The sequence below is a fragment of the Macrobrachium nipponense genome, chromosome 30 (assembly GCF_015104395.2).
Source record: "Macrobrachium nipponense isolate FS-2020 chromosome 30, ASM1510439v2, whole genome shotgun sequence".
NCBI classification, from domain to species: Eukaryota; Metazoa; Arthropoda; class Malacostraca; order Decapoda; family Palaemonidae; genus Macrobrachium; species Macrobrachium nipponense.
Genome location: NC_087218.1, coordinates 32,117,288 through 32,131,541, shown reverse-complemented (window position 1 = coordinate 32,131,541; position 14,254 = coordinate 32,117,288). Strand labels below are relative to the sequence as shown.

At 43.8% G+C, this 14,254-nt stretch overlaps 1 protein-coding gene across 1 annotated transcript in view; it reads left to right on the top strand.

The window, feature by feature from the left end:
• The window catches only part of LOC135202408 (histone acetyltransferase KAT8-like), a 231,712-nt gene that overhangs the window by 212,641 nt on the left and 4,817 nt on the right, over window positions 1–14,254 (top strand). The gene's annotated exons all lie outside the window — the stretch shown is intronic.

Below are 14,254 nucleotides of genomic sequence, written 5' to 3'. Positions count from 1 at the left end.
CGCCCCCTATCCCGTGGTCCTACTTCACCAGACCTATCCTCCCGCTCCGGCGGGACCGGGACTCCAGCTCCAAGGTATTGGCTATACGAATAGCTATGATCCTTTACACGACCAGACTCAGGCTAAGGTTTTACTGATTTCCCTGATCTGTTCTTACGAAGCAGGACCCGGGGTAGAATAGCTAGGTGGTAAGAGGACTTGACGCTGGGAACGATCCACCATGGTTGGAACAGTTAGTTACACGCTTGTATTAGTTATGTCTAGTAAGATATCTTATCGTATTATATACTTCAGGCTTGTTTACTACGGCGGATAACCTACTCCGCCGGGTATTCAGAACTGAGGTACCATGTTATCACTAGCTCCCTCGTCTTGTTTGACCTTCTTGGTTTGTCACATCTATCCTGCACCCTGGTGGGAGGGGAAAAATAGGCTTGAGACTCAATCCTAGTTGACTAGATTGAACGTCTCCGGTGCCAACGGAGTCAGGCCAGGTCTTCCTTACCCTGCCCTGTTCCATCAGGCCTATACCTTTACTTTCATGTCAAGAACAACAACTAGTCCTCGGAGCTGGTGAGAAACAAGGATGCATAAAATTTTACTAGTAAAGAAGGCATGCCCCACTGGATACGTCTCCAGTGGGTCTAAATAGTGATAGTACTCATGTATCATTCAACTTACAGATGGTGCGTTGCCTGGAGACTGGGTGTACCGCCATTCTCCAAGAGCCCTGCGGGCACATGGTGTGCCGTACCCACGCCGGATGTGCAGTACAGGTGGGATCTCTGCTGGTGTGGCACCATGAGGGGTGCGAGGTCTGCTACGGACTGGTGAATGAAATCACCTCCGAGTCGGTACGTACCCCCCTTAAAAACGATACAATGAGAATCAGAATGAATAAATTCATGTTGATACATACTAGACTAAGGATAGTTTTTAGTTTAAGTATTGAGATAACTCTCTCTTACAGAGTATTCAAGCTGTCAAGGATGCAGCGATGGCTACTCTGAAAGCCCTACATGCCCGTACTGGAGGACGATTTCGGCGAGGAGGTGTTAGGAGAAGTAGCGGCCTTGGATTTGGAACGGGAGCCCATGGTTGTTGACAACCAGGGCGAAGGTAAGAATGTTGTCGAGGCAGGTAGTTTAGGGGCTCAAGGTTTGCCCTTTAGCCCATCTCATTCTTCTGCTACTACTACTTCTTTCCAGGGATTCACCGGTAAGCTCCAGTCTGTTAGACACAAGGCGAGCTCGGTGATCCCCAAGGTGAAAAATCCTTCCACCTTGCCAAAACCAAGGTCCGGATCTAGCAGCGCCAGTACGCCATCGGCTCCCCATCCTGGTGCGGACTCGGCAAATGCTACTCCCCCTCCACAGGGGTCGAGAGCGAGAGGTCCAAAAGCTAGGGCCCAGGAACCTAGCTTTGACCCGGCGGTGTTCTCCTCGATCATGATGGAGCAGGTAGGGAACTTGGTTCAGACCAAGTTCCAGGAGATTTTCTCCTAGCTATCCTCCACTCTCGAGGCATCAGGACAGTCCATCCAATCCCTGACGGAGAGGATGATGATTCAGGAGACCCTAGTGGAGGGTATCTGTGAAAATATGGCAACAGGACAACCTCAGTCCGGACAGGCTACTCAACCCCTGTCGATGCCGGACTCCTCGAAGCTGCCCCCATTTAAAAACAATTACCCCTGGAGGCCAGCAGCATACGCTCCGTTCGCGGACGGTATGCTTACCACTGAGGGATGTGGGACTCAAAGACTGGAGGACTTTAAGTTCTACCCGCATGATCTCCAGTTCCCATTCATGGGGTATGCCCGTCTGACAGATGAGGCAATGGTAAGGGAAGATAAGGTCCCGAAGGAGACCGTTATCTTTCCCAGGGACCAAGCCCAACAAGCATGGGTTCGGAGCTTGACGGAGTGGCAATGCGTCAACACTTAAGTTGGCAGCCCACAAGAGCCCGTTTACCACCTTTGTAGTGGGTGACAACACCCCTACCCCATGCCTCTCCAAAGTGGCTGAGCTAACACTACAGGCAGCCACGGAGGATAAACCCATGCCGCAACTCCGGGAGACAGATTTGCCTTCCCTTCTGCTCCCCAGAGGCACAGTGTTGGGTAGACGCTCCGGCTACCTTTACGGTGGGTAAGCTCGCCTCGGACTGCGGAACTACGTTGTTCAGCGAGCGGCTTCCCAGGCTTCCAGACTCTAGTCAAAGCCGAGTATGACGCGAGGTGTAGACTGAGCAGGTATCTCAACTCCGCCACCATGATAGAGATGACATCGCTGATATATGCGGACGAGCCACTGTTTAAAGTCCTAACGAAGTCATTCCTTCACACAGTACAATGTGATCTTTATGACTTCACAGTGGCTAGGCGGAACTGCAGGAAGCACGTCCTGGTGGACGCTTCCATTTGCCACGAGCCCAACAAGCTTATTAGGTCATCGATCTGGGGAGCAAATCTCTTCCCCGACTCTGTCGTCAACGAAGTCCTCGGGGAAGCAGCTAGGGTGGGTGAACCAGAGTCTGAGGATTCGCTGGGGACTCATTTCTAAAAGGAAACCTGAGTCCGCTGGATCACGCCCTAGGGGCAGGAAGAAGTTGAGGAAGTACCAACCCTTCCAGTCATCTCAGCCTCAAACAGTGGTCCAAGCAATTCCGGTGGCCCAAATGAATCGGCCCTCCACCTCAAAAGCACAGCCGCAGCAGCAGTTTGTGCTTTTGAACCTACCTGCTCAGCAACCCCAGAGCTCGACTTCCTTCGCCACCTCCCCGGCCTTCAATGCTACCTTCGAATCCCAGGGGTTTCACGGGTACAACAGATTTGCCAGAGGCAGCCGAGCTAGGGGTGCTTTCCGACACAGAGGTGGCGGAAGAGCTTCGGCCCGAGGCAAAGGCTTCCGGGGAGCCCGGGGTGGCCGTCCATCTGCCAACCAGTGAGACTCCCCAGGTAGGAGGGAGGCTGTACCTCTTCCGAAACTGTTGGAGGTTCAGCACTTGGGCACACAGTATTGTGATAAAAGGTCTGGGATGGAGTTGGAAACAAGGGCCTCCTCCATCAACCAGATTTTACCAGAATCTGACGGCGGACCAGATAGAATATACCCAAGAATTGCTTCAAAAGAGGGTAGTGTCAGAAGTCAGACACTTAAAATTTCAAGGGCGCTTGTTCAGCGTTCCAAAGAAAGAATCACACAAGCCAAGAATAATCCTAGACTTGTCCCATCTAAACTCATTTATTCAGTGCGACAAGTTACGTATGCTGACCATTTCGCAGGTGCGGACCTTACTTCCCCGTGGGGCCGTCACCACCTCTATAGATCTTACAGATGCCTACTATCATGTCCCAATAGCAAGACACTTCCGTCCCTTCCTAGGCTTCAGGATAGGAAAGAAGGCCTATTCCTTCAAACTATGCCATTTGGGCTCAACATAGCTCCCAGAATATTTACGAAGATAGCGGAAACAGTAGTCCAGGAATTAAGGACTCAAGGGATAATGCTAGTAGCCTATCTAGAAGGTTGGGTCATATGGGCCACTAGACGCCGAAGAGTGCCGCAAGGCAACGGTCAAAGTGATAAGTTTTCTGGAATACCTAGGATTCCAGATAAACAAGAACAAGTCCCGGCTGACTCCGGCACCACGTTTTCAGTGGTTAGGAATACAATGGGACCTAAATGCTTACAATCTATCAATTCCGCCAGCAAAACGCAGGGAAATAGCAAAGGCTACAAGACAATTCCTCAAGGGCAAACAGACGTCCCGGCGGAACCAAGAACAAATTCTAGGTTCACTCCTATTTGCATCAGTTACGGACGTACTGTTGAAAGCCAAACTAAAAGATATAAACCGGGTCTGGCGATCCAGAGCAAACAAGAGATCCCGGGACAAAGTATCCTGGATCCCGGCAATCTTACGCAAGAGACTCCGCCCTGGGCAGAAGTCAAGAATCTGTCAAAATCAATACCTTTACAGTTTCCTCCGCCAGCCCTGATTGTCCACACGGACGCCTCTCTGAGCGGCTGGGTAGGATATTCGCAGTACAAAAAAGTGCAGGGGACTTGGTCAGCGACATTCCGCCAACTACATATCAATGTTTTGGAGGCCATGGCAGTGTTTCTAACTCTGAAGAAACTCTTGCTAGGAAAGAAAATCCACATCCAATTGGTATTAGACAGTGCGGTGGTAGTCCACTGCATAAAAAGAGGAGGCTCCAAATCGAGCCATGTAAATCATGTAATGATAGCAATATTTGCCCTAGCAGCAAGGAACCAATGGCACCTATCAGCCACTCACCTAGCGGGAGTAAGAAATGTAGTGGCAGATGCATTGTCAAGGACTACTCCGCTGGAATCAGAATGGTCCCTAGATGGAAATTCATTCAAATGGATCTGCCAACAGGTGCCAGGGCTTCAAGTAGACCTTTTTACCACAGAATCAAACCACAAACTGTCATGTTATGTGGCCCCCAACCTGGACCCTCTGGCATATGCCACGGACACTATGGCAATAGACTGGAATACTTGGAAGAGAATTTATCTCTTCCCTCCAATAAACCTACTACTGAAAGTTTCGAACAAACCCAGATCTTTCAAAGGTCAGATCGCACTAGTAGCTCCCAACTGGCCCAAGAGCAATTGGTTCCCACAACTAGTGGAATTGGGACTCCGGCCCCGGCGGATTCCCAATCCCAGACTGACGCAGTTGGTACAAACGCGGACTGTGTCCGCTTCCTCAGGGATTCAGAAAGCCCTAACTTATGGACTTCATAAAGTTTGCGGCACAAAAAGATGCGAACATTGATCCTCAAAACATCCTGTTCCTGGAATCAGACAAACGAGAATCAACACTGCATCAATACGATTCAGCAGTGAAGAAGCTAGCCACCTTCGTGAGAGACACAAAGGTACAAACCATGACTACGAATCTGGCAATTACCTTTTTCAGAACCTTGTTCGAAAAAGGTTTAGCAGCTAGTACTATTACTACAACCAAATCGGCATTAAAGAAAATATTCCAATTTGGATTTAATATTAATCTCACAGATTCGTATTTTTCTTCTATCCCCAGGGCTTGTGCTAGACTAAGACCAGTAAATAGGCTTCGGACGGTCTCCTGGTTTTTAAACGATGTCCTTAAGCTAGCTTCAGACACGGTTAATGAGTCATGTTCTTATATAACCCTGCCCAGGAAAACATTATTCTTATTATGTTATCCTGGCCTCAGGAGCCAGAATATCGGAGCTATCGGCCCTTTCCATGGAACCAAATCATATTGAATTCCTCCCATCTGGAGAATTACTGCTTCTGCCGGATCGTCAATTCTTGGCTAAAAACGAGGACCCACAAAATAGGTGGGCCCCATGGAAAATTGTTCTTCTTCCGCAGGACCTATCCCTATGTCCAGTAAACACACTAAGAGCCTATCTAAACAGAACCACCACGAAATCTTTTTTATTAGGGAGAATGGTGGGACCATCTCCCTAAAAGGAATTAGACAACAAATACTCTATTTTATTAATCAGGCCAATCCGGAATCAATTCCGCATGTACATGATATCAGAGCGGTAGCTACCTCAGTTAATTATTTTCAGCATATGAACTTTGACGATCTCAAAAAGTATACTGGCTGGAAGTCGCCGACAGTATTTAAACGCCACTACCTAAAATCCTTAGAGGCCCGTAAATTCCCAGCAGTGGCAGCAGGGAACACAGTTTCCCCTGACATTGCATAGCATAGTAATAACTAGTCTTAATAGCCTATATCTCTCTTTACGTCTTTCTCTCCTACCTGCCTCGCTAGCATTCTTGATCTTTGCTCAGTTGTTACTGGGTTGCACACATTGACCTTATTCTCACCTGGACTGCACTTATGATCACTCTTGATTGTACATATGAATGTCTATTTGTATATATGTGTATGTAATTTCCTGTATTGTGGTGTGGGATTCATCTAATCTTATCAGATTTGGGTCATACAACCCTAGTTAGTAGATAAGAACTGTAGTTTAAGGATATAGTTAAAATCCAAGTAGAATTAAGGAATTTTATTAAGAACTTGTAGGATTAAGGAATTCTTATTAAATAGTAACTAGAATTATTTATGCAAGTTTCATTTTTCCTGACAGTAACTTATCTGCACTAATTTTCCAAGCTGGTGGGGCCAATTCTCTGTTGCTATTTCACGGAGCGACACAGGTTAGGCCCAGAAAAGGGATTTTGACAAAGGAAAAATCTATTTCTGGGCAGTGACCTGTGTCGCCCAGTGAAACCCACCCTTTACTTTCCACACCCTAACTGGCCCAAGCTTGGGTGCTATCTACAGGAATGGTAAACAAGACGCTAGTTGTAGCAGTGGCGGGCGGTAGATGGCCTAGAACAGCTCCTCTGTAGATGAGGGATATTGAGAAAGGAAGAGACTAAATGGCAGGGGACCTCTGATAGTGGTTACACGCCCCAGTTTCCATACCGACACCCTAAATAAGGGTGAGCGTGCTAGGAAACTCTGGCATAACCATATAGCTTTTTTCCCTAGTATATTTAGCAATATTTATACCTTAGAAATGAGTGCTACAGGAACTATTTCACTGGGCGACACAGGTCACTGCCCAGAAATAGATTTTTCCTTTGTCAAAATCCCTTTTTTCATCCATTTTCTCAACCATTCTCTCTTCCGCTCCTTTCACCTCTTCTTTCATTTCCACTTTCGCACTCCTTAGTATTCCTCTCGTTTCCTCTAACTCGCTCTTCAGCTCTTCACACTCTACCCTCAACCTCTCATTCTCCACTTCGACCCTTCCCTTAGCTTCCCTCGCCAACCTCAGCTCCTCCTTCAGCCTCTCTATCTCCTTCAACCCTTCCATCCTCACTGTCTCCACCAATCACACAACTCACTACCCCAATTGCCCTGCAGCTGCCGTACCAACAGTCCCTGTTCGGGCACCAAAAAAAAAAATGTGGCGGGATCACAAGCTTAAAAACAACAAGCGGGTAAATCCCCCCTACGTAAACCTAATTGCTCCAGCTGCCCAACTCACCCTCAGTCACACTTTCTTCTTTACACAACAAAATACATGCAGGACAATTGACCTGTACCTACAAAAAAACAACAAAAACAAAAACAACACAAAACACACGTACTTACCAACACTCCAGATACTCCGGGCTTTGCTGTGCTGTCTGCCGTCGAGGTAGCAGAGATACCAACCACAACCCAGACCACAACCCACAACCACAACCAATACAACACAACAACAAAAAAGGAACACAAAAACAAAACAGGAACACAACCACAACCCAACAGCAACACCCAAAGACCACAACCCCATAACTCAACAACAAATAAGGAACACAACCACAACCTACAACACAGCAAACAACCAAGGAACACAACCACAACTGCACACATAACAACAAAAACTCAACAACTCAACAAAAGACCAATGCACAAACAATTACCAACACAAAAAAACAACAATACATAAAAAGTAACACACACACACCCACTAACAATACCAACAACAACCCTCAACAACTCACATGTAATCCAAGAGGAACTCACATACAACCCAACAAAAACCTCACAGCACAACAACTAAGCAATGAATATCAAATAACAAAACAACAACAAAACAAAACACAAAACTCAACCAATTTCCAAGGCCTTTAATTGACTCCTCCAACACTACTAACTATCACCAGCTCTCACTAAAGACTGACTAGAGACTATTCAAAAACAGAACTCTGAACTCCAACAGCACCAGCAGACAGCCCAGAACCCACCAACAACCAATTCAGTAATTAACTATTCATACAGCAATTACACCCTCTCTCTCTCTCTCTCTCTCTCTCTCTCTCTCTCTCTCTCTCTCTCTCTCTCTCTCTCTCTCTCTCTCTCTCTCTCACACAGATGTCAAATGGAACTCCATAACTCCCTCTCTCTCACACAGACGTTGTCAAATGGAACTCCATAACTCCTCCATATAGGTACAACACAGCTGAAGAGTTAAAATCATTTCTGCTGCTGAACGAGTGAACTTTGATTGTTACAAGCAGTTTTAATTTGGATTTGGTCTCCAGCTGATTGCTCTGTCTCCATTTGGTGACAAACTTGTACTTTGATAGCATGCACTCTTATTTTCATTAGCTTAGGTTCTGTTAGAATTGTTATTCACAATAATTTTTTGTTTTGGATTTGGTTGCCAGCTGGTCACTCGCTCTCCATTCAGTGACGTGTTCACTAACTTTGATAGCATTAGTGCTATTTTCAGTTAGCCTAGGTTTTATTAGACTTTTTTCACGATTATGACTTATATGACCATGTCTGACCATAGTAGTCCTAGTATTCGTTATTGCAGCAAAGGTTGCAAGACTAGGCTAACAAAAACCTGTTATGATTCCCACACAATATGTAGTAATTGTAGAGGACATACTTGTTTGATTGACCAGAATTTTGACGAATGTAGGTACTGGGATCAGGGGAAGTGAAAGACTTTTAAGTCCCACCTAGATAAGTTAGAAAGAGACAGGAAAAGAAAGGGGACATCTAGGGCTGAAGCTAGGAAAGCAGCTAGCCTAGAATGTACTCCTAAATCGGGCGTAGCTGATTTACTTACCTGCTCTTCCCTCTACTCCTGCTGTTTTATCCCCTGTAAACAGCCCTATAACTATTCACCCACTCCTTTACCCAGCTCCCATGCTTCTGATCCAAATGCCATGTCCAGCCTCAAAGCATTCATTGATCAAAGATTTATCTTATGGTTAGTGCCATGGAGCAATTAGGCACCTCAAGTGAAAGTCCTTATGGACAATATGTGTAAGCAAAGTGCCAGTGAAAGTGCAATTTTATTAGAGGTGGTGTCTGCCCATCCTGCTGATGCTCATAGGCAAAGGTCATTGTCAGGCTCCCATGCACCAGGGGGAAGGCATGCTGGAAGCCAGAGGGGGGCTGGTGGGGTTTGCCTACAGGTAGGTGCCCCCTCGGCCGAGCCTGTTGATCAGTTCCAGGCCTTGGTGGACAGCTGCTAAAAAGGCATCTGTAAGGATGTGTATGAACTTTCGTCCAGCTCTAATGATTCCTCCCCAGACACGAGACACAGAGGGCGTTTTTTGGAGATGTCTCATCCATTGAAAAGGCATGTAGTGGTTGCAGACACACTTCTCCGCCTCCTTGCAAACTTTTCAAGGAACCTGAGACTAGTTTGCTGTCATCCTGTAATTTCTGGGTAAGCCCAGAACAGTTTTCTCCCAAGCACCCAGCAGAGGTACACCAGTTTTCATCTCCTGATACAGAGAAAATACAACACATTAGATATCAAAAGATGAAAATTCATGATTTGTGTATTAAGCTAACTTTGAAATGAAATTAAAGTTACTGTAATTTTATTTAAAAGTTAGCTTATGCATTACCATTAAAAAGGAAATAAATGTTTGTAAAAACAGAGTAAGTATCTAGAGAGGTTTGTCTCTTCCCTTTTGGCCAGTTTATTTTTAGCAACACTCCCATTCCCATGGAATTCACCAGATCAGGGAAGACTAGAATGCTGTGTATTTTTAATTTTACATACAATCTATATACAATTGCAAAAAGCTCTAACTATAGTAGCATGGACAATATTAAAAAAAAAGTTAATGAAGTAACATCTCGCTTATCTATGCATAAAAAACCTCTCATATCTGAGAGAGAGAGAGAGAGAGAGAGAGAGAGAGAGAGAGAGAGAGAGAGAGAGAGAGAGAGAGAATGTCCTATGACCAGCTGTTGACAACACTCCCACCTTGCTGTCACATGAAATTGATTTATTTGACAGCTTTGGCTTTCTGCAAGTTAACAAAGATGAAGGAAAGGTTTAATTTCTTTATTTTGTTTCAGTAAAACGCATATCACAAAAATTTTTTAATTAAAGTTTACATTATTAAAATTATTATTAAATCTTATTGATATTTGAAAATTAGTACTTATTATTATTAGTTAAATCATTTATTCATCATACAAAAGTATATATGTACCATAGAAATTATCTCATCTCAGTGAAAGAGAGATAGTTATTATTTTAATGAAAGGCAGTTCCCGGTTATCAACGGGGGTTCTGTTCCCGAGGGGGTACCGATAAGCGAAAACCGCCATTAACCAAAACTCTGCGATTTATGGTGCCATAATGGCGCTTAAGACACTGATAACCAGTTATTAGCGCCGTAAGCACCATTATGGCGCCATAAGGTACATCACCCATTTTGCTCCATAAAATTGGACCGCCAATAACCAGGAACCGCCTGTATTATTTAATGTCATTTAATTTAGTCAACATAAAAGATTGAAAACTGATAAATTACATAAAAATTGAAAAACACTTTTGCAAGGCTTCTCGGGGGATTCGCAAAAATTAACATGACTGAAAAACTTGTGAATGACAATTAGTTTGGTTCTTATAAAAAGTTCCTGTTGGTATGAATTTGCTCAGCTGGAATCGCACAAGTTCAGGGAATGACTATGCGTATTGCAGTTTCTCCCATATTATCTGATCCTTCGTTGGATCTCATTCAGCACCATCTGGAGTAATCATGGGCCTTCTTCAGAAGACTCCCACAGTTGAACAGGACTCTTCAGATGTAGCTCACAAATTTCTTCCTCTGCTGAGGTTTTAGTCTAATGCCCACTCTCTCACCTTATGCCAACCTCAGATATTTTTTGATGGCCTTTTTGTTTTTCTCTCCTGCTGCCTTGGCTTCTGCTTCTGCATTTTATATGAGGAACCAGCCTGTAGAGAGTTCCAGGCTTCCCAAGATGGTCCTGTCCTCACAAGAGAGAGCAGGGCAAGGCGGCCTTCTGCACTCCTCCTTCACGTCTTTCAAATAAGAGGTACTGATCTTATGCTACTGGAGAAGCTCCTTCCCAGGGAGTTGCTGCCTCCTCCCAGGGTGACTTCTGTATGATTGATTCGTCATAACAGTTTGCCTTCACTTCTGCCAAAATTGTTCTCAGCCATTGAACTGGACTATTTCATTAACATTTTTAGTTTTTGAAGTTCTTAGGATTTTGGAAGGGAACTTAAGGGCACTGGCGAAGAAGGTTGAAAATTGCGGCGATCTCGCAGAGGATGTGTGTGCAGACTGGCCAGGGGTTTTATCCTGCACAGATAAAGCCATTAGGGATGGCTCTATAGAATTGGCTTCGTTGTTCTCTACGGGTGGTGTTGAAGAAGAGAGAACTGTTGTTCTTTCACCTCCAAGGGCATTAGACAGTCTCATAGATCTTTGCTCCTTTTTATACCTCTAGATCTCTCTCATCTGTTCCCACAATCCACAGTCCAGGAGATAACTTCAACTCTGCAAAAGAAATTGACTCACAGTCTTCTGGTTCAGTCATCCAAGCACCCCAAGGATCCATTCTCCTTCAGTCTTAAAAGAGTGTCGCTCCTCTTCAACAGCATCCCTTTCAAGGCAGTAGAGCAAGGTTTCAGTCTAGACCTTGCTCCAATATCCATATGATCCATCCAGTAAAGATAGCTCCCTCATGACCTGCTACTTGTAAATGAAAGACATATCCTCTATGTATACCTGTAGGAGCAGGCTTCTCCATTTTTGGGAGAAATGGGAAGCCAGGGGTGTAGAGCAATGGGCTCTCAAGTCCTAAAAGAGGGCTACTCCATCCCATTCAGGGAGCATCCTTGCTTAGTGTCAGTGCTCATTGTATTGACAGGCTACTCGGTAGGCTCAGAGAGTTTTTTGGCCCATGAAAAGCAGGTATCGTCTCTTCTCCAGAAGAGGGCTGTGGAGGTGGTCGAGGACATTAATTCTCCAGGGTTTTACAACTGTCATTTTGTGATCCCCAAGACTTCTGGGGGTTGAAGACTATACAGGAATGCCATTCTAAATTTTCATTTTATTTGTATTTGTTTTCTATTCTATACTTATAATTGTTCGTGATATTGATGTGGTTTATAAAGAGAGGGAGGGGAGTTAGAGAAGCAAATTTGGTTGCTTTGAATGTACATATGGAAAGATCAGTACATGTGCAGTACCTGTCTGGGTCGTGTAGCATAAAACTCACTCAGCCAACAGCTAGTCAGTACTGTGGAATGGCCAATGTTACCAAATAAGCGATATGAATAAAGCAAGTAGGCCTAAAGTGATTTAGCCCTTTTTTACTATGCACAATACCATTGTTTGGTTTTGTACTATAATTCATTTACATCCCTGGTACTGTTATTGATTTTATAAAATATGGATTATTCCCTTTTACTTATAAAATAACTGCAAGAAATGTTGTTAAGTTATTGTACGGTACAGTCCCCAATCATGCGAGAACTTGGTCGATCCATGGCCTCACAGAAATGGAATATCGCAGATTTCGATACACATACCTTATGAGAATAATTCCATTAGGGCCAAGGCAAACGGCAACTTACCAAGTCAAACTTTTTTATACTACCCATTTTCGATACTTTCTATGTACAATACTATAATTTTTTCTTATATGAAATTGTTCTTATGGATAAATAAAACATTAAAAAGGTTTTAATAACTTGAAAAAGTTTAAAATTACACCCAGGATGGTGAAAACACCCACTCGTAAACACTTTTGGATGGAATTTCCTCTACAATGCTCTGCCAAAAAACTTTCAAACTCCATCTAATCCTCCGCGAAGAGTTCTTCTGCTGAAGGAAGGCTTTGCGAACCATTTGAGGTTTTGGGGACTGATGGATCATGTGTGTCTTCACTCCCGTTAGGCCTAACAAACTTGGTTATGAGCACCTGTCTCAGTTTCTTTGTCCGGCACGTTCACTATGTAATTGTTTTCATCAAAGTTTATTTAATCTACGATAAAATAGAATTTATGAAAATTCAAAATTTTATATGAAATTACAATTTCTTAAAAAGAAATTGTAAAAATTCAAAATTCAGCATAAAATGACAGTTTCTTGAAAAGTTTAGATCAAACTATTATCTCTCTCTCTCTCTCTCTCTCTCTCTCTCTCTCTCTCTCTCTCTCTCTCTCTCTCTCTCTCTCTCTCTCTCTCTCTCTGTCATTTAAACAGTGGGATATGGGCAAAATGGGGTTGTGTGAATTTATCATTAGACTTTTTTTTTTTTTTCCATTTGCATCTCACTCAGTATTAATATGCTCTGCCTGATACCTACGCCTATCCTGGAATTATAAAAGTTTCCCAAGTCCATTTTATATTCATATAATTTCTGTAAATTTTTTCTTTCGCCACTTTATTCTCTCATTATTCTCTCATAAGAAAACCAGTGAGATATACATATTGTGGTAAAGAATTAAGATTTTTTGTATTTTGACTATACGTACGTTGTAGCATACATTAAATGCCAAACTGTATGGTGAGAGCAATCCTAATTATAGCTTACATGTGGGGATGATATAACAGTAGGATTTGGTGACCCGTTCGTAGTCCCCCTGAAACGCCTTTGCGGTCCCCCAGAGGACTGCAGCCCCGTTTGAGAACCACAGGGGTATAGGAAGTATAAGGGCAAAGCCCTGCATGCAGACGCAGGAAATCTTGGAAACAAGGCATAGATGAAGACATAAACCAAAAGGGAGTTCAGTCAGAAAAAACATTATGGAAAAGAATTGAGAAAGCTCATTTCATGTGCCTAACTCCATTTGACTACATATATGTTCTCAGAAACTTAATTATGTATGTGCCATCAGAACCTTGGCTTCATCTCTAATCCTCCTTCTTCAGGAGCACATTATAGGTATTGCAGGAGTTTTTTACAACCCTTCAACCCATTGCTCAAAAGCTCCTTCCTCTCAGCCACATTTATTGCTGGCAGTTTCCATCCAGACTTCACTTAAGGTGAGACAGTTAACTGCTATGTCCCTGTGGATCTAGTTGGTGCTTGCATAGATCTGGTACCACCCTTCTTCTGTCTTATTTGCAAGTTAAATTAACTATATTGCATTTTAACCAGACCACTGACCTGGTTAACAGCTCACCTAGGGCTGCCCCAAAGGATTAGTATATATATATATAAATAAGTGGCTAGGAACGAATTGAGTACCTAACAACGGGACCTACAGCTTATTGTGGGATCCGAACCTTATTATATCGAGAAATAGATTTCTTATCACCAGAAATAAATTCTTGCGATTCCACGTTGGCAGAGCGGAGAATTGAATTCCCGACCACCAAATTGGTAGGCTAGCCTGTAACGCACTCGTCCAATGAGGAACTCTTACTTACAAGATTGCAGTACCAGGGCAAGGACATACGAAAATAATGAA